General features: G+C 41.3%; 1 protein-coding gene across 1 annotated transcript in view; it reads right to left on the bottom strand.

Annotated features, from left to right (window-relative positions):
- Positions 1–25,201, bottom strand: part of LPP (LIM domain containing preferred translocation partner in lipoma) — a 565,263-nt gene that overhangs the window by 483,061 nt on the left and 57,001 nt on the right. The window contains exon 3 of the mRNA XM_082654321.1: positions 19,109–19,172. The gene's annotated coding sequence lies outside the window, so the exon portion shown is untranslated. The remainder of the gene's footprint in view (positions 1–19,108; positions 19,173–25,201) is intronic.

Below are 25,201 nucleotides of genomic sequence, written 5' to 3'. Positions count from 1 at the left end.
CTGAGAGTGGATCTGCTTCTCCTCTCAGAGGATCTGTTGGACAGCAGACACAGATCAGTCCAGCTGGTGGGCTGGAGGTCTCTGGGAGTCTTACCTACTCGGGGATGTTAACTAGGGTTGCTCAAAGGGAAAGACCAAGTTCCAGAGTCAACTGAAAGTAAGCTGATGGCTGTCCCACAGGGCTCCCTGGAAGGTTTAACTAGCTAACATACATTGTCAATACCTAAGAGGGCGCCAGAGCATGTTGCATTCTCCAGGCTTACGGGGGACACATCTTTTTAGACTGGTATCTCCTTGGACTAGTACTTATGGACCACGCACAAGAAAATAAATTGAGTCAAAGCATGATCTACATGAGGCAGGGATCATCTATTTGCCTAGAGTTGACTCCCAGAAAGATGATGAAGATGGCAGGTTTTTTGTTGTTGTTTTTTGGTTTTTTTTTTTTTTTGTGGTACGTGGGCCTCTCACTGTTGTGGCCTCTCCCATTGCGGAGCACAGGCTCCAGACGCGCAGGCTCAGCGGCCATGGCTCACGGGCCCAGCCGCTCCGTGGCATGTGGGATCCTCCCGGACCGGGGCACGAACCCGCGTCCCCTGCATCGGCAGGCGGACTCTCAACCACTGCGCCACCAGGGAAGCCCAAGATGGCAGTTTTGGGTTATGCTTTTTCATCTTCCCATTCATTACCTTACTCACCATGTCCTCCCCTTCCTCCACACGCCCCTTCCCTTCCCCATTCCTCAGTGCACACTGTTTTGGAAAGAATCTGCTAAACTCATCAGCATTTGATGAACTAAAGCCTTCTTTTTCACCACCCTGCACTTCGATGACTCTATCCCATTGTTCATTCCATTTGCTCAGAAAGCCTCCCCCTTTATAAAAATCCCGCTCAAGGCCAATCCAAGTGTCACTTTCCCCAAGAAGCCCTCCTTAATCCCCTGCCCTCCACCCCAGCTGGAAGTGATCATTCTTTTCTCTTCTCTGAACTTTCTCAGCAAGTTTCTACTTTCTACTTTATAGTTATTTGTGTGCTGTCTCACCTTCACCTGTTGGTTCACCCCTTTCCTAATACTTTCACACGTATCATCTTGTTTCAGCCTCATGACATGCTGGGAGGTAGAAAAGGCATGTATAATTATACCCACAGTATGCAGACAATGTAGCTTAGTGGTTAAGAGAGCAGCTGCTGGGGACAGACTACCTGAGTTCAAGTCCTGGGCTGTACCTTTTGGTTTGTCCCCATGTCATCCCCTCTATCCAAACAATCCTTTACACTATTCCACTTCGACCAAAACTATACACAAAATGCTTCCTGTTCCATCGAAAGCTGGATGTCTAGAGTGTGACATTGGTTTAGAACATTTTGCCTCATCTCACCAGTTTCTTTAAGGAACAAGTCAGGAACCACTCCTGGTTTTTTTCTTATCATCCTATACATGTATTTTGGGTCATCCCTTCCCCCCCAGCCCAATAAGCCCAGGTGCATCCCCAATGGCTAATATGTGACTCAATAAAAGAACATCCTGTCTTGGCACTCAGCTACTGCTTCTGGGCTTCCACCGTTTAGATGAGATCCGTTACCAAAGGGCCATTTCACTATAAGGAACTGTCATGACAAAACTGTACACTTGGGCTTCCCTGGTGGCGCAGTGGTTGCGAGTCCGCCTGCCGATGCAGGGGACGCGGGTTCGTGCCCCGGTCCAGGAAGGTCCCACATGCCGCGGAGCGGCTGGGCCCGTGAGCCATGGCCGCTGAACCTGAGTGTCTGGAGCCTGTGCTCCGCAACGGGAGAGGCCCGAACAGTGAGAGGCCCGCGTACAGCAAAAAAAAAAAAAAAAAAAAAAATACTGTACACTTGACCATTCTCTCCCTTCACAATTCCAGATATTAGGAGAGTTAAACTAATCCCCGAACTTGATCCCTGAGGAACTTTGAAAATGATGCTTCTGAATGTCTAGCAAAATAGACATTCATCCTCTCTCCCATTTTTAGGACACTATTTTTAATCTATGAGAAATATTTTCTCCAATTTGATTTTATTATGTTCATACTTAAAGGCTTTTCTAAAGTCTTGCTACATCATATCCCTCGATCATTTGTCATTCTTACAGTCTTTTCCTTGATTTGTAATTCACAACTTTTTAATTCACCTGCCCCATCATTCTGGGAAATATATACAGGAATATGTCCTGCAGAGTGGATCAAGGTGGTAGTGTATGGGGTGGAGGGAAGGAAAAAATAATGGGTGAAGTAAAATTTCACGTTGTGGGTGTTCAACCTCCTCCTCAAATTTGGCTGAAACGCTCCAGCTTAAGGAGTAACATTCATATCCTCAACCAAAAGCAGATTAAATACCTGCCAAAGCTTCTATATCTTCCTCTGTACTTGTTCTAAACAACAGTCTTTGATGATGTAGAAATCTGCCAAATTGGAAAGTAAGTTTATTAAGACTAAAAAGCTGCAAGGATTAGACTCAGACATGGATGGGCCCTCAGTTAGTGGCCCTTCCCTCACATCTCACCATGGAGAATCCTTTGCCATTGAAAGAACTTCCACAGAGGCCACATGGACGCACAGGCAGAACCTGAGGCCAGATTAGCCGAGATCTGCTGGAGTGGCTGCCAACGGATACCTCTCAGGAAATGAGCCGCAGAATCAGAGAACACTGACTTTACATCGCAGAGTAGAGTGGCTGCCAACAGGTAGGCAAGTTGGTCGCTTAAGCAGTGGAGCCTTTTATTTAAATGAAATAGTATATAAAACGAAATTTAAACAGATCTAAGAGTGAGCTGCTCAGGCAGAAGGGCCCAGAGTCCTCGCCACTCTCCCCACACCCCATCATCTGAGGCTGTACGTCCACCCAGAACTCTGGGCTCCTTGAAGGTATAAGTTTAAAAATACACTAATCTAATCTAATTTCAACCTTAACAATTCTTCAGAGGAAACTGAGGCCCAGAGATTGAGTGTGGTCCTTGAATCCAGAGCTAGTAAGTAGCATAGCCACAAATTCTTCCGAAGGAAACCATGCTGCCTTTCCCCAAGCATAAAGTATTTATGTTCTAGGATTCTGCCCTTTTATTAGGATGAAGAAGTTGGTATGATCAATGTGCCAAGTAAAATTCAAAAATGTGTCCAAGGTCAAAGAGTAAGGACATCTAAATTACACCTTGGGAAACCCAGCTTGGAGAAACACAAAACATCCATTCTATCAAGGTTTCATGGGATGGTTTTGCAGTGAAAACAACAAAATTACAGTAGGGGAATTTTCTTTTTCTTTTAGCTTCTATACATAAATGTGTCAGGCACAAAAGTCAAACTACTCTGAAATGTTAAATCCATTCAGTTGTAAGTAAAGGAAAACATAGCAGCATGTGTGTGAGCTGTGGGAGACACGTAACCCAAATGTGTTCCTTGGGTTAGTAACTGGAACTGGGAATTCATTGAAAAAGTGCAAGGAGCCTACAAGAAAGAGAACTGAGCAAAAAACACTGTGAGACACGTTTGATATAATAGTCATATGATTAACAAACTGTCACATCAAACTTTCCCACAACGTGGGAACACTTTGACACTTCATATTTTTAAAACTGACATTTTGATTCATTACTGTAAATAGCACATTGGGTTAAATATTGTGACAAGGAACAGATCATATATATATGATCATATATATACATATATATATGTACATATATATTCACTCTATATATTACGTGTGTATATTTTTCCTAGCTCTGTAACATTTTAGAATATACGCAACCTTTTCTTACAGTGACAGTTTGGGCCAGTATGTAAACAGGCTATATTGCACTATTCAACTATCCATTTTTCTTGCAAGTAGGCAGATGGACAACATTTCTTCATTCCACAGAAAGTATATGAAGCAGAGGAATTTCAAAAGTAATAGGATGACTTCTAAGAAATTCTGAACAAGACTATCAACTCCAAGGAAAGGACGTTATCAAAGTTGTTTTGATTTACTGCACTTGAGTTCACAAAATCATTGTCACAAACATGCATAAAACATTTCTCTTGTCTTCAAGGTGTTCCCAATCTATTTAAAGAGACACACACATGCAATTCTAAAGCAAGGCAGACTGCTTCACACATGCAAGAAAAGTGCAAAGTGCTGCTTCTTTCTTTTCCTTTCCTTTATTTATTTAGTGTGCATGTGCATTGCTTATAATAAATAAAATGTTTTCTAAGCCATAGCTCAGTGTAAACTAATTCAATCAAATTAAGCAAAGTATGGGCATCAGTGGGGGCTGAAGAAATTTAGAAAGTTTGCAAGAATACTCAGATTCCCAAGCCAAGCTTTCTTCGCAAAGAAAATATAAAGATAATGTTTGGTTTCCATCTAACACCACACAATACACTCTTCTAATCTTTCACTTTATCTACAGCTCTAAAACAAAAGATAAGATATTCATCCCCTTAAACAACCAAGTTTTGATTTCAATTTTCTCTGGTAATTTCAAAGTTATTATGTACTTTCAAAGTATAGACAACTTTATAAAAAGACTGAGCTAACCTCACACACATACACACACACACACACACACACACTACAGAAATAGATTCCACGTATATTTGTTTTATGTATTCAACTTTCTCTCTGGACATTATACCATTATTATTCAAATCATTCTCCTATTTAAACACCTTGAAAGTTAGACACAAAAAGGAAACATGAGATCTATATATATCAAGATATTATGCTCACTACAGATAAGCTTTGCCTCTGTACTGAAATTTAAATTAGACAACAGTGGTCTTCCAAAGCACATACATAAAAAAGGAAGACTGCTCCACATTTATGTTCTTTCAGAAAGGATGCAGGATGCTATCAACCAAATGCCTCCAAATCCTATGAGAGTTAGGAGGCATAATGGATATCATTTAATGTATATGACAAATATTGAGAAAAACCTACTAAACATGAATATCAACCAAAACCCAGGCTTTAGCTGCAGCATCAAAAAATTCTTGCGTCCTTCATTCGTAACCAAAAAAAGTGCTCTAATTTTGTTTTTAGCTAAATTAGTCAATTCATTTAGGGCAGAAGGCCTTTTTATCCCCATATTCTGGATGTATCCAAATGTATTAAAAGTTCAAAGAGTCTTACACACCATTTCAAAGTTTCTTTCAAACTAAGCAAATTAAAGAATATAGAAATGCGCTATTTTTCCCTCGGCTTGCTGAAAAAAAAAAAGCAGCCTAAGGTTGTCCAAACCATAAGTCACTGTTTCAATCTGAGGACTCATACTTACTTTTCCAAACTCTTAAGGGGGTAGGTTACAACCTTCAAAGGTTGGAGACTCCTCGATAGAAGGGTGAACCACTGTCTACGGAAGAACTGCTCTTCCATAGTACTGGGGAAGAGTAGAAGTAACATTATAACATTTGAAGACAGGAGATCTAGATGCAAATCAAACCTCACCGTTTACTCCTTGAAGTGAATTGGAGCAGGTCACTTGGCTTTTGTTTCTTCATTGTAAAATGAGGATAATACTGGACCGTGTACTGGGTTTCATGAAGATTAACTAAGAGTGTACAAGAAATCTCACTGAATCCTAATTGGTCAGAACACTATTCCCCCAAACTTTTATTTGCCAATTTTCACCATCCATTAATAAAAATGTTAAGAGGTCATCTGAATTCAACTAAGTTCAACTCAACAAAAACTTCCTGGATGCTCACTGTATGTGATTTCAGTCTCTGCCAGGTGCCATGATTGAAGGCGGGCAGGGGAAGGAGGAAGAGAAGGAGGGAGGAAAAAGGTAGGGAGGAAGGTCCAGCAAAGACACAATTTCTGTCCCCAAGACCCTGTAATCTTGTGAAGGAGACAGCATTTCACATATGAACTTTCTGAAGAATACTTAACACTATATAATAAACTATCCCAAAAAGGGTGGTGCTGACAATGGCTTTTAATGGTAGTTTTATACGAGGTGTAACATGAGGTGAGGAAAGTGTTCAGAGCAATAGAGAACGTGACCTAATTATTCCCCTGCCCCTGTAAGCATCTACTTCTCAGTGGACCAACCTGTGGAACCTGACAGAAAAGAGTCTCTTCGGATGGGCCTTGCTGAGGGGCCCCTCGGGCATTTACACTGGCCTCTATCGCCCCCACTCTATCCGTAACCCCCCTCCTTTCCTCATTCCTCCCTCTGCACTGAGCCTCCCCCTCTCTCTTCACCTCCTCTGCCCGTTCCTAGGGAAGCCGTGTCCCCGGGTCTGGCTCATCTCCATCCACAGCCATCTGGGCTGAAAAGGGCCCTGAGGCAGGCGTAAGGGTGGCACAGTTGGAACATTAGAGCACCGAGAATCAAGAGACCTGAGCTCCTGTCCCAGCTTTGTCCCTACTTCACTCTGCGACCTTGAGCAAGTCACTTCCACTCAATGGGCCTCAGTACCCTCACTCATCAAAGGAGACTAGAGGATAGTTAACAGGCTTCTTGCTCCTAAATGTTCAACGTCTGTGACCTGACCTACAGCTTCCAACAGTTTCCAAGTCATAACTGGGGGCCCACCAGTCCCAGGCCTCCTGGAGAGGCACTGACATGACCACATCAACCGTTTCTACCGTGGGGAAGGTCAGGGACTCCTTCAGAAAATAGCTGATCTAAACAGAGCCCAAGGAGTGTCATGGCAACACTGCTCGCAAGCTGCCAGAGGTAGGGAGGAAAGGCAGCCAAGATGCATGTGCAGCTGCCACATTTCAGCACAGCACTCAAACCTCGTTAATATCATCTTGCTTAATACCGAGTCCCATAGATCAGAAGCTATTTTTACTGTGTATTTAACAGATTTGTGTACCGTCTTCCCTGCCAGCGTTTTCACAGTCCAGTACAGGAGACTCTGCCATTGGAGAGCCTTCAGAACCTGAGGCCACCCAGGGTTAACTCAGGAGAGGGAGGGAGGGGGAGAAGGCGAATGAATAGAAGGGAGAAAAATAGACGCAGTGGGGCTGGAGGCTAGGGGAGAGGCGGGAGTAAGACGTAACCAGAGCAAGTAGGAGCCAATACAACCAACCCCCGAGTGTGAGGCATTCTTGTCTCAGTTCTCCAAAGACTCAGGGATGCACGTGTGGAGGAGAGAGGGGGAGAGCTGAGTCCTCTCTTATATTCGGGGGAGTATAGGTCCTCCCACAGCAATTGTGATCACCACCTCCGCTCGCTTTCATTTGTCTCCCCCATCAGTTCCCCTTAGAACAACCAAGAGTACCACTCTGCAGAGCCCTCTGCCCACACTCTAGAAGGCAAAAACCTATTCACTACCGTGCACTCTTCGGATCTTACAGGGAAGGGCTCTGGCTAAATGTCCTGTTTCAATCTCTCTCCCGCGTGTAGGGGTGGGAATTCTAGATTACGATGATTGACCGAGCTGAACGATGTGAAAGCACCTGCCACGGGCCTGCCACATAGTACGTCACAGTAGACACCCAGTAAACGCCTGCTTGCTTCCATCTGTCTCATAGGGCAACAGCGTCACGTGTACCACCTTTATTCCCAACATTCTCCGTAGAAAGAAGGAACCCAGCCAAGGCTTGCCGAGTGGTGAGCGAGAGCTCAGGTCCCAGCCATCCCTCTCCTGCTTGGTCATATGGGGGCGCCATTCTCAGACCTGCCACTAATTGGGCAGGCAAAGTAGGGTAAGCCATTCCTTCCCCGGGAGGGGGTTCGACTAGACAGAGAGTTTTTAAGTTCCTTTCCCGTTCTGAAATTCTATAAATCTCTAAGTGTCATATCCATCTTAAAAACAAGCAACAGAGGGCAAAACCGTTGAAGAACACAGTCGTGTGTTTATTGAGCATGATACAGAAGGCACTGTGCCAGGAGCTAGAGGAAATTCAGAAAAGCAGAATGAAGTAGTCCTTAGATTCAGAACTCTCATAATATATGCATATTGGTGAGGGGAGATAAGAGGAAATACAAAAAGATGGCAGGACAAAATAAAGTCAATTATAAAACAGAGTCCAATTCTAAGACTATACTTCTGAGCCAAGGGGTGGAGAGAGAAGGCTTCCTCAGGGGGAGGGATGTGTGCTGGTCCCTCAGACAGGAAAGCAAAGCCCAAAGGTAGCATTTTACAAGAGTGGACCCTCTCCAGTGGAAGGGTCATCAGGTCTGTAAGATGGTTAAATACCTTGTCTGTTTTATGTCTTCGATTATTTTAAAATTCTGTGTTTCACACATTAAAGGATAGAATAATAATGGTCATCCCACCCACTCAGCATCATCATGCTCTGTGGGGTCACAGGAAGAGCAGTGAAATAGGAAACAGGACACTTGGGTTCTGAGACCTGCTCCATTGCCACTATCAGCTCCCAGCCTTTACCTAAATGGCTTATCTAGATGTGGGATAGGAGATCTTGAAGAATTCCAGCTGGAGTTCTTGAGGCTTCTTGAGAACCAAACTGCCCAAAGGTCACGCTTTGCTGTTGAGGAGACCGAGGTCCGCCCGAGAAGAAGTGACTTCTCTCAACTACACATTTCTGTCATCTGCGCCCAGTTCTCTGGGCAGGGCTGGCACTCACCTGCTTCTGGGACTTGCCTCAAGCTGCTTCTTGCCTGCCAGAGATTTCCTCTGAAGTCCCTGTAATATCCCATCAAAGTCCATTCAATCATCCTTCAAAGTCAATTCCAGTCCCTGGTTTTATATGAAACCTCCCGTAGAAAGAGCTCCCACATTCTCTCACTCACGAAGTGTAATTTCTGAGCCCACACACCACACTGAGTCCTGGCTGGCCCTGAATCAAACTCACCTCCACACACCTGCCAGCTCCCTGCTTCGATGTCTTAGTGAGCCACCTTTCTCCGTAAGTGCTAAGGAAATGCTTCTCAAGTTAGGCTGGTCTGCACCTCGGTCTTCTGACACTCGGCTAAGTACCTTCTCAGACATATCTGCTGCCTCTGATCATCACAAGCCTGGATGTGTGCAATCCTCAGAGCAGCCAAAAGAGCTTCAACCACCTCCAAATCCATCAAGCTGTTTACCAGGTCGACTAAACACACAGCAAGAGAGGAGAGACAGAAAGAAAAGAAGAGGAGGAGCAAAGGGCATGGACTGCAAATCGGATAAAGAGCCATGCCTGTGAGCTGGGATGCCCTGGAATCACCATTCCGGGTTTACAAGGGAGAAATCTGCAGTGCAGACACCGGTGGGGGCCCAGAGTCTCACACACAGTCCCCAGTGGAGCAAGGAGGTCCAGTGCTGCGGTCTGGAAGGATGCCATGGTAAACTGAGAGATGGACAAAGTCCCAATACCTAGCCATTGGCTAGGCAGGTCCGTTCCGTGGAAAGGAAGAGCATGGTAGCCCTCGACTGCAAAGGTTTCATACTGAGTGACACTCCACCAGTAATGTCAGAGTGAAACATGGCAGAAAGATTCATGAGGTGGAGCTGTGCAACTCCAGAGGCAACCCAAGGCACACATCAGATGGGAATTTGAAATAATCCCTTTAAACACAAGAGGACTCAGATGCCAGCACACACAGTGATGGCCCCAGCCAGACAGCAAAGGCATATTGGCACCACTGTAATTTGTCCATTCACCAATATGCTTCCGGAAAAACACCCATATGCTTTCTTTTAGCTTCCATATGCTTTTTTAGCAAGGAAACTAAAATATTTCATTAGTTCTGAGTAATTAATAATTACTTATTTCACAATAGTCTCCCTCATTAAAAAACGAAAATAACTGATTAAGCTGCAGGATCCTGGCTTTCAATTCAAGCTTTTTAATTTAATTTAATTTTTTTAATTCTTCCCCTCTAGGAATTGAGTAATAGAGTAAAACAGCAAGCGTGGAAATACTGGCACTATGGGAAAGGAGGAGCTATCCACACAGCCCAGCATTCCTCCTGACTGAGACATCGTGGTTTAATGAAAAGAACACAGACTTTGGGAGCCCAAAGCCTTGGGATCCAATCCCAGTCTGACCCCTGGTGAATAGTACTTCTGAGGAAATGAAGGGCGTTGAAAAGATAAAGCCTGCTGGATTCCTGCAACCCGGCCTTCCATTACTTTCAAGGAGCGACTTCACAGGGCTTCCTCCTGTCTCTTAAGGCTTGGGGAAGGCATGTCACGGAATGCTGGCTCAGACTCAGTCCGTGTCAGCAGGCCTGTGGCCAACAGTCTTGGAATCGGTCTCCGGCGGAAAACAATGCTTCGCAAACTCTAATGAGCCTAGGAACTACCTGGGGATCTTATTAAAATGCAGATTCTGATTAGGAGGTCTGGAGTGGGGCCTGAGGTCTGCATTTCTAACAGGCTCCCAGGTGATGCTGCTGTTCCTGGTCTTCAGACCAAACTCTGAGAAGCAACTTGACCTGAAAAGTATCAAAATGAAGTGAGGAAGTAGAATCTGTAAGAGCAGGACATGCATGCCTGTCTCAGTGGGATAGGATGGGGACTGTTAATCATGTGGACAATAATACTTCTGTGGGTTGTACAGCACAATGGTATTTCACTTACCCTCACAACAGTCCTGCCAATAGGGTGTGATTTCCATTTTACAGACAGCAAAACTGAGACCCAAAGAAATCAAGTAATGCATCCAAAGTCATGCAGCTCATAATGCTAGGCTCCCAAGCCAGTGTCAAGTATGAGCATGAGCTGATGGAAGACAGAAAATTTAAGCAGCTATGACTGCAGAGTGCCAGTACAAAGCCTGGTTCTTGTTCTGCTGCCCCCTCTCGGGGCCTCCGTCTTCCCATCCAAAGCTGTTGCCCCTCAAAATCTCCAAGGCCTCTTCCATGCCTAACACCGGCTTCACTCCCAGGGCTCCCACACAGACTCACAGTGGGTCACCAGGCACTGAGATTAAATTCACACATGTGGCAGTCATTACATCTTGGCACGATCCAAATTCTAGCTGCTCACATCTGCATTTGTGCTGATCTGTGCACTGCCAGAAGTCTATCTCTGGTAAAAAATCTCACGCTCTGGGCTTCCCTGGTGGCGCAGTGGTTGAGAGTCCTCCTGCCGACGCAGGGGACACGGGTTTGTGCCCCGGTCTGGGAAGATCCCACATGCCACGGAGCGGCTGGGCCTGTGAGCCATGGCTGCTGAGCCTGCGCGTCCAGAGCCTGTGCTCCACAACGGGAGAGGCCATAACAGTGGGAGGCCCGCGTACCGCAAAAAAAAAAAAAAAAAAAAATCTCACGCTCAATATAACAGGGAGAAAACAACCAACGGATTCTCCAAAGCATCAAAATTCCAATTCAGTTGATAACTCGCAGTATGGTCAGGGCTCTATGACCCTAATCACTCTGCCTCCTCCTGCACTCACGTACAAAAATGGAGAGTCTGAGACCACTGACCTGATAGAAGTTTGAAAGAAGAGGAAAAACATGAGTTATTTATAATGCAGTTTATACAATTGCCCAGCTTTTCTTATTCTACCTTAAAGTACCAGAAGGGCATTTAATTAATGAATTATCATATAAATGATTCAGGATATGTGATCTTGTCCCTCTCTGAACTCCCAGAGCACACATTCACTGCACTCCTCAGGGGACCACTGGCCATTTTCTACCAGGAATTTCTATCGTTTATAGAATTGTTTCATTGTCCCTAGTCACATTCAGTGTTACCTCTGGAGGTATTCACATATTTTCAAGCAGATCTGGATTTGAATCCAAACTTTGCGATTCATTTGCTGTATGACGTTAGGCAAATTACTCAACCTCTCTGAGCTCAGTTTCCACATATGAAAAGTGGGAAAAATTAATTTTCTATTTTATGACATTAAATGAAATGATGTATTAAAATGGATAGCACTTAACAGATTCTGGGTTAAAAGTACCTTTGAGTGAGTGAGTGAGTGAATAAATGAATAGAGCAAGCAGAATAAGAGTTTCAATATTAAAACATCGCTCAACAGTTTGAAACATAAATGTCCAGAGTCACACTCATAAATGAGTCTGACACTCAGAGCAGAACAATAGGTGAATTGTGGGAGAAATCCAACAGCAAAGGAAATGTGTCACCCAAATGTCATCTCAAACTTCGCACACTGAAAAAAGTATTTCGCTTAACCTAGAACCTATGTATGGCCTTCAGAAGGTTTACAGACCTCCTGAAATTGTAGACAACATTCTATGCAGATGTGCATTTTCTAACTAGTTCATAGATTCATCTGAGTTTCCAAATATTCCGTAATCCTCTCCCCTACCACTACACACACACACACACACACACACACACACAGGGACGAATTAATAACTACTGCCTTAGGCAAGTCCCTTGACAGAAAGGGATCTGCCAACTGAGAGAGAAAAATTTCACTTAATAAAACAAGGCTGAAAGATACAAGCATGCGGCTTAGAAAGTACAGACGGTGGAAGTTTTAATGATAAGCGCTCCAATCCAGAGAAAAGAGCTCTGAATCTAAGACTCAGCTTGGCTGCAAACTTGCTACAGGACCTTAGGCAAATCAGAGACTCAGGAAAACCAGGATTTGGGGAACCTTTGACATCCAATCTATTTCACCCTCCTCCTCCTCCTTGCATCTTATAGATGGAAAAATTAAGGTTCAGAGGAAGGTAATGCCTTCACCAAAGTCATAGCAAATAAAGTAGAGCAAGGATTTGAACCTCAGACCCAGTAAAATGATTTCCACTCAGTGTGTCATTATTATGAAGTACAAGGTAAGTGTTTAGACCCAATGGCCTCTAAGTTATCTTCCAACTGATAGACAATTACTACTCTCTTCTCTGGACCTGGAAATCTCATGAAAACATTAGTTTGGTTTTGGCAAAGATCATTCTAGCTGCTTCTCAGCCCCAGCCCAGTCCCACAAGAACAAGGCAGAGAGAAAATCTGAAAGAATGAGAGATGCTGCTATTAATCTTGTGCAGCACAGAGACTGGGAACTGCAGGCCTTGAACTAGATTTCACTGTGTTGGCTATTACTCACCTGTCCTCCGGCGTATTAATCCTGCATCTGCCTTCTCTTTATTAATGTTCCCAACTCTGCACAGTACACAGCCAGCTAGGAACTCATCCTTAGCTTCCTATAATTCATTGGATCAGAAAAGCGCAAGAGGAAACAGTGTGATGTCAGGGTCAAGTAATCTCGTACAGAAAGAACTGCAAGGGAATCCACAGCTTCTTAATAAACACAGAGAGCAGAGGCCAGCCAGAATCCTCTATTCCATGCTTCACGGAATGAACGAATAAGTCTGGCATCCACTTAAGTTTCAAGGGCATCTCACATCCCTGCGTTAACAATAGGATTGGTTTTGCCTGAAAGATAATGTCCCTTTAAATGGTGGGAAGAGAAAGGATACTTCACATACAGAGATTCCTCTCCTAAAACAGAGGTACAACTATGGAGTCAGAAGAAAGAATTCTAGCCTAGGATCTGCCACAAAAAGCTTAGACAAATCATATTCCCTCCCTGACCCCAAAATCTCCATCTCTGAGATTTGGCTAGATGGGTCCTTAAAGTTCCCTCTGCCTTTGACATTCTGACCTCTCCTTACAGGTCACTGACTCAACCCTGGAAAAGTCAAACAACAGAAGAAGAACCTCTCTATATTGCTAGTGAAGTTTACCAGAGCCTCAAAACTGAGACCCAGATTATCAAGCAGAGAAACATGAAGGAAGATAGATTTTTATTTTTTCCTTTCTAACCAGAAACTGAATGTTGCTGGGGGTAGGGAACAAGCAATGCATAAATGCCCAATCACAGTGTATATATAATTCAAATCACTAACTGCCCTTCAGGTATGTACAAGAATCAAAAGCTAAAAAGAACAACTATTTTCACACACTGAACTCTCCTATGACTTTGGGAAAGTGGCAGCAGGAGGAAGAAAGAATTGACCAAGAAATAAAATCATAGATATTAGGACATTTGACTAGAAATAATGCCATAAGCACGTGGTCCAACTCTACTTGTTGTTAGATACTGAAATGGACCCCAAAGAGGGAAAATGACTTGTCCAAGGTGACACAGCCAGAGCTGGGAGTAGAATTAGATTCTCATGACTCCCGTTTCGTAGAACATAACCCATAACACATTACTTCACTCCTGCAAGCGATGAGATTCTATCCAGGTAACTAAGAAAATAATTTCAAATATTTTGAAATAACAATAACTCAATAACAATAACTCTACCTCAAATAACAATAACTGATTTATTGGATTTAAGGCAGACTAGGGCTGCTTCTACCAAATTATAATAAACAATTCACTGTAGCAATATAGACAAGTCCATGAGAATTAACTGTGCATTATTCATCCTTGCTAATGAATCACCCTGTGGAAAACAGGGATAATCAACAGTCTACCAAAGGCAGAAGCCTGTTCTTGCTCAAGTACAGATCTTCCCTGTTAAAGAACATCAGGTATCAGCTCTAAATAGTAAACAGGGGATACAGTTTCAGATTCCATGGAGTACAGCTTTAAATAGATTCGGTTTGGAAATGGGACATGGAACACACCACAGTCAGTGGATCAATGTTGAAAGCTGAGAAACACAATGATTACACTAATTAAGTGGGTACCTGTTGACACATCTACTGTCAAGTCTAATTATTTATTTAAACTGTTATTCTTTCTTCATTACTGCCACTGACACCAATTATTACCACAAGATTATTTTAAATTTCTTGTAGCATGCCCCCAGAATATTTACTTCTCTACCTTCCAAAGGCTATGTGAGAAGATTTTATCCTTTTTTTCCCCACCAAATCTACTTCCAAAATAAAAAAATAGATGAATAGATGAATGGATAGATGGATGGATGGAGTGATAGAGAGATAGAGAGATAGATGAAATTCCTCTTTCTCAAGAGCAATTTTTCATAAGCTTTCCAGCCTTGCTTAAACTCTTCTTTGTAGCTTCAAGATGGGTTTCAGTGAGGAAGTGGGAGCAGAGTTAACCACTTTTCAAAATTTATTTTATTAATATTTAACAACTGGCATTTGGAGGAAAGTTAATATAATAACTGCAGTTTCTAAGTGGACAAATAGATCTCTGCCTAACAGAGCCACCAGAAATTATGGTATCACATGTCTACAGTACATTCTTCTCTGATGTGTTTATCCCTGAAAATACATGAAGTACATAGGAAAGGATTTTTTTGCAGAGGTGTTTTATGGACTAGAGAGGGACAAAAAGATGGGCAGGAGTCACTCCTGTATTTTTGGCTACCAACTTTTTTTTTAGTAAACCTCTCTTTTGTAGAAACGAGCATAAAGCCTAAACAACAGAAGTGGCTTCTAGGTCTGATCTGCTCACAGAAGAGTTTCACAGTCCCTATGTGCCCCCTCACCAGCCTTCTTTGCACATGACCTCTTCTTATTCCATGTGTATGATGAATATCAGCTTTGAAAACCGTATTAATGTAACACCAAAATTTCCACTCACTTCTAAATTGCTAACTCCTGCAAATATGGGTCAGTACCAACAAACCTCAATTCTTTCAAAGGTCTGTGTAATTAAAATTATGTTTAAACTACTATATATAAAATTGATAATTAATAAGGACCTACTGCATAGGAATTCCCTACTGCAGGGAACTCTACTCAGTACTCTGTAATGGCCTATATGGTAAAACAATCTAAAAAAGAGTGGATGTATGTATATATATAACTAATTCACTTTGCTATACACCTGAAACTAACACAACATTGTAAATCAACTGTACTCCAATAAAAATTTTTTTTCAAATTATGTTTGGGCTTCCCTGGTGGCACAGTGGTTGAGAGTCTGCCTGCCGATGCAGGGGACGCGGGTTCGTGCCCAAGTCCGGGAGGATCCCACGTGCCGCGGGGCAGCTGGGCCCGTGAGCCGCGGCCGCTGAGTCTGTGCGTCCGGAGCCTGTGCTCCGCAGCGGGAGAGGCCACACAGTGAGAGGCCCGCGTACCGCAAAAAAAAAAAAAAATTATGTTTAAGATCATGGAAAGAGGGACTTCCCTGGTGGTTCAGTGGCTACGACTCCAAACTCCCAACGCAGGGGGCTTAGGTTCGAGCCCTGGTCAGGGAACTATATCCCACATGCATGCCGCAACTAAGAAGCCCGCATGCGGCAACTAAGAGATCCCACGTACCGCAACTAAGACCTGGCACAGCCTAAATAAATAAATAAATATTAAAAAAAAAAAAGATCATGGAAAGAACATACCTAAGGGATAATCAAAATATTCATCAGTACAAATGTTTACAGTACTTGAAATGCTGATATCAAATCTTCCACAAAGTTGCTATTCTATAGGGCCTGCAGTTAGGATCACCATAGTGACTACTTCACCTCTTTTTGGCTAAGACTTCTAGAAGATTAGAGAGAGCATAAAGGAGCTAGCTGGGAAGTACAGATATCAGATGGTTATCTGCAGAGGAAAACTCACATTTTCCAAATTTTAAAACTTTTTATGCTTCCTTAAACACATAAAATAAATTTTATGCTTCCTTATTTGTTTTTTTAAACTTGTCTCCGTTTTCTTTTTTTTTAAACATATTTATTGGAGTATAATTGCTTTACAATGGTGTGTTAGTTTCTGCCTTATAACAAAGTGAATCAGCAATACATATACATATATCCCCATATCTCTTCCCTCTTGCATCTCCCTCCCACCCACCCTATCCCACCCCTCTAGGTGGTCACAAAGCACCGAGCTGATCTCCCTGTGCTATAAGGCTGCTTCCCACTAGCTATCTATTTTACCTTTGGTAGTGTATATGTGTCCATGCCACTCTCTCACTTTGTCCCAGCTTACCCTTCCCCATCCCTGTGTCCTTAAGTCCATTCTCTACATCTACATCTTTATTCCCGTCCTGCACTTAGGTTTTTCAGAACCTTTTGTTTTTTTTGATTCCATATGTATGTGTTAGCATACAGTATTTGTTTTTCTCTTTCTGACTTACTTCACTCTGTATGACAGACTCTAGGTCCATCCACCTCACTACAAATAACTCAATTTCGTTTCTTTTTATGGCTGAGTAATATTCCATTGTATATATGTGCCACATCTTCTTTATCCATTCATCTGTCAATGGACATTTAGGTTGCTTCCATGTCCTGGCTATTGTAAATAGAGCTGCAATGAACAATGTGGTGCATGACTCTTTTTGAATTACGGTTTTCTCAGGGTACATGCCCAGTGATGGGATTGCTGGGTTGTACGGTAGTTCTATTTTTAGTTTTTTGAGGAACCTCCATACTGGTCTCCATAGTGGCTGTATCAATCTACATTCCCACCAACAGTGCAAGAGGGTCCCCTTTTCTTCATACCCTCTCCAGCATTTATTGTTTGTAGATTTTTTGATGATGGCCTTTCTGACTGGTGTGAGGTGATACCGCACTGTAGTTTTGATTTCTCTAATAATTAGTGATTTTGAGCATCCTTTCATGTGTTTGTTGGCAATCTGTATATCTTCTATGGAGAAATGCCTTTTTAGGTCTTCTGCCTATTTTTGGATTGGGTTGTTTGTTTTTCTAATATTGAGCTGCATGAGCTGCTTGTAAATTTTGGAGATTAATCTTTTGTCAGTTGTTTCATTTGCAAATATTTTCTCCCATTTTGAGAGTTGTCTTTTTGCTTGTTTATGGTTTCCTTTGCTGTGCAAAAGCTTTTAAGTTTCAGCAGGTCCCATTTGTTTATTTTTGTTTTTATTTCCATTTCTCTAGGAGGTGGGTCAAAAAGGATCTTGCTGTGATGTATGTAATAGAGTGTTCTGCCTATGTTTTCCTCTAAGAGTTTTATAGTGTCTGGCCTTACATTTAGGTCTTTAATCCATTTGGAGTTTATTTTTGTGTATGGTGTTAGGGAGTGTTCTAATTTCATTCTTTTACATGTAGCTGTCCAGTTTTCCCAGCACCACTTATTGAAGAGGCTGTCTTTTCTCCATTGTATATTCTTGTCTCTTTTATCAAAAATAAGGTGACCATATGTGCATGGGTTTATATTTGGGCTTTCTACCCTGTTCCATTGATCTATATTTGTTTTTGTGCCAGTACCATACTGTCTTGATTACTGTAGCTTTGTAGTATAGTCTGAAGTCAGGGAGCCTGATTCCTCCAGATCCGTTTTTCTTTCTCAAGATTGCCTTGGCTATTCTGGGTCTTTGTTAAACTGGTCACTGTTTTCTTGACAAACTCAAGAAGAATGTATTCTTCTGCCAAAGTCCCAACTCCTTCACACTGGTTCCCCAGGAGAGTGGAATGAAGACACTATAGGCCCTGGGTTTTGAAAGACTCTAACTCATGTCCTGTATTCTTAAGATTTTTTTTGTTGTAGCCTTAGATTATGTCCTTTTGAGATGTGTTTTGGGCAGTTAAGAGGCAGTGACAGACCCAACGAGTAAAGTTTGGCCCCTTCAGAGCCAGGTAACACTGGTAGCATAGTGTAGTGAAAAATGCACTCAATCGACAGCCAGGAAACTGGAGAGAAAGCCCTCCTGCTATATACTCACTGGGGATACAAGAAGGCACTAGATAAGAACATCCTAGGTAGAGAACAAACATATGGATACCAAGGGGGAGCGGGGGGGCAGGGAGGGAAGACTATGATACTATTATACATAGTATCAATAGTGTACATATGTCAATCCCAATCCCAATTGGAAGATTGGGATTGACATATATACACTATTGACACTATATATAAAATAGATAACTAATGAGAACCTACTGTATAGCACAGGGAACTCTACCCAATGCTCTGCGGTGACCTAAATGGGAAGGAAATCCAAAAAAGAGAGGATATATGTATATGTATAGCTGATTCACCTTGCTGCACAGCTGAAACTAACACAACATTGTAAAGCAACTATACTCCAATAATTAATTAAAAAAAAAAAAAAAAAAAGGCCATCCTAGGACATGGCATACTGTGGACACTTAAATACTTCCAAGGTGCCCAGACTTCTGTGCTTTTGATTTGAACCTTAAAAAGCTAGGAATTGAAAGAGAAATCAAATCAAGAAGACATAAAACGGGCAAAGTTCACTGTCTTGGCCATTTTTCAGGTTTTGATCCTCATGAAATACCTTACTATTTCTTCTGTTGGGAGTGAAATCTACCTTAAACTTTACTGGCTAAGATGCCTACCAGCATTTCATAAACTTGATGATGCCAAGCTTCTCTTACCTTGGACAGCTAGCTCTTGGAATGATCAGTGGACACAAGGTTCAGCAAACTGCAATGCTAGTGTCTGTAAATGAAACAGGTAAAGGTTACTCTTAGGTTCCAAGCTCTTATTTATTCATTAACAATCATAAACTCTTCTATCTATACCACAGTTTCTTGTTTGCAAAACACTTTCACATTCATTATCTCATTTCACCCCATGACAACCTGGTGAAGAAGCAGGAAGAGATTATTCTACCCACTTCTTAGGTGAGGAAACAGAAGCTCACAGAGTGAAAAGGAGGATGAGAAGGGAACTAACATCTCTCGATTAACTTCACAAATGTCATGGGAAATGGGTATTACTGTCTTGATTTTACAGATGTGAAAACTGAAGTTCAGAAAAAGTAGGCAAATTGTCCAAGACTACATAGTACAGTACATGGCAGAGTGAGAGTCTGAACTCTCTGAGCTCTGCCTGTTCGTCCAGTGGTCTTTCCTTTATACCTAGGATATTAGGTGGGAAAACACAAGGACAGACAACTCACTGACTAGATCCACTAGACTTAGTGGAAGAGGGAATAATGAAATAAAACCAGCTATTTGATTGATGTGAAGAAGTAGCAAAAACACATGGGATTTAGAGCCAGTCAGACCTGTCTTCCTCTTACCAATGGTCTTAGGCAAGTTACTTAAGCCCCAAATGTCAATTTCCTTACACGTAAATGTGGCACATAATACCTACTTCATAGCCAAAGATGAGTTAAACTTTTTGTGGAAGATTCTCCTACGTTATTTCATATTTATAGGCATGGACAGTGGTGGTATAAAAAACGGTAACATTTCTTCCTATGAGCCCACACTTATATGATCAAAGAATGATGCTCTAAGCACACAAGGCTAGAGGATATCTCTGGGTTGGGTATTTGCTTGATTTGTGACCCTAGTTTTAAAATACCACAATATTTATCTAGATCAATCTTAACATGGTCTCACCTAACAGCAGCACAAAGAACTTTTGTTCCAAATGACAAAACCTCAAAAGTTAAGAATCACGTGTCCCCTCAACCCCAAAAAGCAAAAAAAACTGCTTTAGGTGAATGGCCTGAAGGTTTATCACAGATCATTCTAAAGTTTGTGCCTGTATCGTGCTTTAGGTTCAGAGAGATGGAGCTTCCAACAGGAGTGCAAGAACAAGGGGATTTGTTTTAACATAAGGATAGATTTACTGAGAAGTAAAGACCTCTGAGAAGTTTTATGAATATATCCCATTTTCATACAGGGCTCAAATCAGATGATATGAATAGAGCATGGTTGATAGGATACTCTGCAAGAAACTCTTATCATATGCCACCAATATCAAAACATTAATCATCTTTAGCATTATGCTTTATCGTTTGAAAAATATTTCATGACCATGTTTTCTCAAATCATCCTCGACATAACCCCAATGAAACCTTACTACCCCAATTCCACCAATCAGGAAACCAAACTTCAAAAATCACGTGGTTAACATGGAACAGATAAAAGTTTAACCTTGTATCTTGATCCCCAAACAAGTAAGGACTCTTCTACTACACGATGTAGGCTTCCATTTGGGGGCGCTCTATTTGGAGGGAAAGGTAAAATGAGTATATACCCAATAAAAGTCCATTGTCAAGGCAGCAAAGCACATTTAGTATTGAGTCCTGCTTCACTGGCAAGTGAAAGGAGAGAGACTTCACATCTGTGGTCTAACCAGAAGGTGACACATTACTAAGCTGAGGCAAAAGACGGTTCGATGCAGGGTTACCATGAACACTTTCTCAGCTCTCCCCAGTGAAGTTTCAGAGATGCGACATCCTTGAGCAAGCTATTGAAACACAAGCCACAGAAACAACAGAAGGCTGTACCACTGAATTTTCGTAAAGGGGTCTCCATCACTAAGTTTCATCTCACACCGCAGAAAAGCTGAAACCTTCTATCTAAGAAGTTCACCGTCCTCTTCTCACACGGTTTGAGTGGCACGTGTCCTCAGTAACTCGAGTATTTCCCAATGCAGTGGAGTTCTCCACTAGACCCATAAAGACATCTGGGACAAATAACAAATCCCACTCTAGCGTCTTGGTAATAAAGTCAGTTATCTTTGGCTGCCTCTGTAGATTTTATGACTGCTGGCCCAGAACCTGGCAGGTCTGCATCCTCTATCAAATCACCCATCCTCTCCCAAGAAAACTGTTCTCATCTCCAGAAGCAATTTCAACCAAAAATAAAGAAATCAGGATGATCAACCTCTAACTTACAAAATTTCAACTTATTAATTCGAATCAGTGCAAAAGCAAGACTCACCAAACCTAGCTGGGACTAGTATAAAATAATTCATCATTTCTACTGTATTTGGGGGAAAATAGGAGAGAACAATGGAGCCAAATGAAGAGAGAGAGAGAGAGAGAGAGAGAGAGAGAGAGAGAGAGAGAGAGAGGGAGAGAGGGAGGGAGGGAGGGAGGGAGGGAGGGAAGGAAGGAGGGAGGGAAGGAAGGAGGGAGGGAGGGAGGGAGGGAGGGAGGGAGGGAGGGAGGAAAGAAAAATGATGGAGAATAAGGAAAAAAGAAGAGAGGAATGGGAGGACATGAGAAATGAAGAGAGCAGAGAGACCTATTTCGACAGGTTTTTCACAAACCATGGTAACCTCTGGATTGACCACTGCACCCCAGAACATTTTTTAGGCAACATAACTCTAGATGATGATCCTGACATTAGGAACAAAAATTCCAACCAAATGGCATGAGAATCATTAAGGTCAATGTATAGATGCCCCTTAATACTTGATACTTTACAAGTGCTATAGTACAAATGAGCAGTTGACAGAGCTTTGTAAAAACTTCCTCTAAGCCAATAAACAAGTAAGTCTTCAGTCTTGTGGTCCCAGATTTTCTTTCTGAACAAGGGGGGTTATCTTAAAAAGAACACTGGAATGGGGATTGAGGACCTGGGTTCTGGTTTTAGCACTACAATTCCCAAGTCTTTTAAATCAGAAGTTGTATTAAATATACATTTTTCTACTTCTCTTTCCATGAGTCTTGACCATGGTTGTCCCTAAACCACTGTGAAAAGGCCAAGAATTATTTTGTCTAGACTTTGTGCATTTTGTTAAGTTTTATGGATTGGTAAAGGTGGTGGTGAGAGGATTACTTATAACTTAAACAATGTCATAATCTTAAACATGATTATTAGGAAGTCTGACCCCAAAAGCAACTGAAATGTGAGATTAGGCCAAAGGCTTTAGATGACAGACATGGAATGTCCTTCATTCCCATCATCAAATCCCGTATGAAGAACATTTTTAAATGCACGCTCACCTGATACCCTAAGACATTTATCAAGAATACAACGTACTCCATGGCTTATGAACAATTTGGTTGTCTCATTAAAGTAATGTTTGCCAGTACTTAATTGCTTCCCTCCCTGATTTTAATTTCCTCACCTGTCAGCATCTATCAAAGGCACTGAGATCTTCTGACATCCTGGCTGATTGTGTTGAAATTAATCATATTTTTAAAAAGTAAATTGCATGGCCTAAAGGTAATGCTCATCTTCTTCATGTGATATTTATAAGGGTTCTATCAATGGAACTTATAATCTAGAAATTAAATCAGAGGCTTTAGGAATGCTAAGCAGAAATATAAGTAGCTCACAAATTTCCAGCACTGGACTTCAGAAGATCGGTACTTTAAAAAATGCAATCTACAAGTGTTTACTGAACATATAGCACTTGCCAGCAGTCACTATTGGGTAAACAGAAGAAAGTAAGACAAAGCTACCTCAGAAAGTTTAAGAAACAAGTGAAAATTATTTAATTAAGCTGAATTGACCTTGACAAAGTAGCCAACAATCTGGTCACTCAAAAGATACATTTTGTATTTTCAACTGTGATCAGTTATATATATTGTGTTTTCACATGGGTTAATGATTTTATTCTTCACCTCAAGCCAATGAGGTGAAATTGGTATTACCGTTAGTATTACAATATTGCTACAATAGTAGCAATATTCCTATTTGACAAGTGGCAAACGTGAGGCACAGAGTAGAGAAGGGACTCTTCCTTAGATACCTGGTTATGGGCAGAGCTGGTCTGCGATCTAAATAAAATCAGACAATACAGTATGATCACTTTGACATAAAGAGAGAAAAAATTATTTGTAAATCCTCCATACATAATTATTCAGTGCTAATTCTTGTGCTAATATCTATCTGTAACAATGCTTAAGATACTCGCTAAGGAAACCCACAGGCACTAACCTGTTCTATAAGAACAGGTGAGATGAGATGATGGATGGGGAAAGACTTTGTAATGTGTCCTACCATCATGAGATTATTTTTATGTATTTATGTTATTATTCCTACTTTGGAATACAGAAATACGCATTCATGCAGTAATTAGGTCCCAAACACTAGTTCTAAGGCCCCTAAACTAACCAGAAAAAAGGCAAATGTTGCATGTATGAAATTCTGGGCAGCAGGGGTGGGGAAGTCAATGATAACACATAGAACTCAGAAGTTGGCTTTATAACCAAACATAACTAACCCCTAGTATATGGGTCTTATCTTTCCAGTGGACTCTAAGCCCCTACTCAGCCTTTAAGCGTATCTCCTGCTATGAAGCTTTTCCTGACCCAAAGGGGTTTGGTGAAGCAGTCTCTCCAAAGATGACCATAATGCCTAGTTTCATATCTAGATCACTAAAATTACCACACTGTATTATAACTTTTCCTTGATTCTATGTATTGAAGGAGAAATCTTGTCCAATTCAATTTCTTGAAACCAAACCTCAAATCCAGAATCTGGTCCTTAGCAGGTACTCAAGAAAATGTTTACTGAATGACTGCATGAACAAATGATAAAAGTGTTCTATGTAATTCCTATAGCATTTAGATCAATACATGTCATATAACAAGTACTTAGTAAATGTCGGTTGAATTGAAATTAACTGAACAGTTAATTTAAAAAGCATATTGTTCAACTAAATGATTCTAAAAGCTACTAAGTAAGTGATTCAATGAAAAGTTAAGTAACCTGCAGTGGCCCAGCCATCATTAACCCAGTAGATGGGTGAAGAAATGTTCTTCACAAGAAGAATAATAAAGGCTGAACATATGAACAGAAATGTAGGCAGGAGTTGAGAAAATTCATGCAGAGGAAAACAATACTTGTCAAGAAAACCATGTTAAATGATATAAAATTTAAAAATAGAGAGGGAAAATAATCTAGAGATAATGAAAATTTCTTTTAAAATTATATGTATAAATAAAATCCAAACAAGGAACAATGGAAAGAGGAAGGAGAGATTCTTGAAATAATGAATACTAAAAACCAGGTCATATGTGGGGGAAAAAAAAATCAAAGACAGAACGGTATGTGTGTGTGTGTGTGTGTGTGTGTGTGTGTGTGTGTGTGTGTGTGTGTGTACACACACACATATATATATAAATATATAAAACTATATATATATATATATAAAACTGAATCACTGTGCTATACACCTGAAACTAATACGATATTGTAAATCAACTCTACTTCAATAAAAAAATTAAAGATTTTTTAAAAAATTGATCAAGTCAAAAGTAATATCTATTACATGCTATGTTTCTACAACTGAGCTAAGCCCTTCACATATTTTAATCCTTAAAAATATGCTTATAAGTCATTATATTTCCCTCTTGCATCTGAGTAAAGGAATGCTTAGAAAGAGTAAGTCATCTGATCAAGTTCACACACCTAGTAAGTTATGGTACTAAAATTCATATCCCAGCTTTTAGGCCTCCAAACTCATACTGTTCTCAGTATAATAACAAAGAAAAGAAGTCAGTTTGAAAGGGGCATTTAGAGTTGGATGGCAAGATGGAACTCTAGAAAGTGGTATGAAATAGGGAAGGCGTAAAGAATATGAGCATCCTGGGACATAAGTAGCAAGAAGAAGACTGAAGGAGGAATGAAGATGGTTGGGGAATCAAAGCTATCTTGAGGTATCTGAGGATGTGTCCTGTATAAGTCATATTATACTCCTGAATAATCTACAATGCTGGAACTATTAGGGTTGAAATGATAGAAAATCCAGTTTCAGAGCAATGCAAAGGA

This window comes from Grampus griseus, assembly GCF_964374135.1.
Source record: "Grampus griseus genome assembly, chromosome: 5".
Lineage (NCBI taxonomy): Eukaryota > Metazoa > Chordata > Mammalia > Artiodactyla > Delphinidae > Grampus > Grampus griseus.
Note: the sequence above shows the minus strand (reverse complement) of the source record. Positions and strands in the feature narration are given on the sequence as shown.